Consider the following 948-nt stretch of genomic DNA (forward strand, 5'->3'; position numbering starts at 1 on the left):
TGGTGTTGGGACTGGAGGCGCGGTGCTCTCATCGAGCGGAATCCCGTTCGCGTGGCCCCGGAGATGTCAGACCTCGGGCGCTCCGGGCAGGTCCCGCCCTCGCTCCTCTGGTGGTCGCTTTTACGAAACAGAATGACAGTCCCTCCTTCTGTAGAGGCTTCACCTGCCGCGCACGGCGGTCGTCGGTTTAGCGCCGCACACCGGCCGCTGTTATGATGACTTGAACGTGAACCGACCGTGATGCCGGGCCAGGTGTCTGGGGTTGAGGATAATGTCCCCGTGGCCCCTGACAAGGTGTGCGGAGTCCTCAGGCCGCCGAGTCCGCCAGCCGCCCTCTGAGAGGGAGCAGGGGTTGTCGGCGCCCCCTGTGGGCAAGGCCTGTGAGTGAGCAGCGCGAAGCCGCTTGGCCTGCGAGGTTAGACGTGGAGAACTGGACCCTGAGCGGGAATCGAACCCTGACCTCCTGGTTCATCGGTCGATGCTCAGCCACGGGGCCACGCCGGCCGGGCTGCCTTTTTGCCTTTAAAAGCGACTGTTTTATTGCAAAGCCAACGCCAAATGAAAGGAAAATGGGAACAGTGTTGACAAAGTCATATTTGTGTTTCGTTCTTTGTTTTCTGCAGTTGCAAACCACTTGAACTCAAGCACTTATTCATTTATTCAACACTGTCAGGCGCCCCCCTGCATTGGGCCCTGTCCTGGGGGGCAGGGGGACCCCCCCTGGTTGGCAAGGCTTCGGCCTCCTAAAGCTGCGGGTGGCGGGTGCCCTCCCTGAGCGGGCAGAGTTGATCCCGACGGCCCCGGGGGTGGGGACGGGGCTGAGAACCGCCGAGTCAGCTGCCCCTGAGGCTCTCGTGTCCACGGGGAGCTTTGCTGAGTCGTGGCAGCTGGAGCTGGTGGCGTCTGGGCGCCGGGCCCGTTGCCAGGGCAGCGGCGGCCCCGGGGGCA

This window comes from Myotis davidii, unplaced genomic scaffold, assembly GCF_000327345.1.
Source record: "Myotis davidii unplaced genomic scaffold, ASM32734v1 scaffold698, whole genome shotgun sequence".
Classification (NCBI taxonomy): domain Eukaryota; kingdom Metazoa; phylum Chordata; class Mammalia; order Chiroptera; family Vespertilionidae; genus Myotis; species Myotis davidii.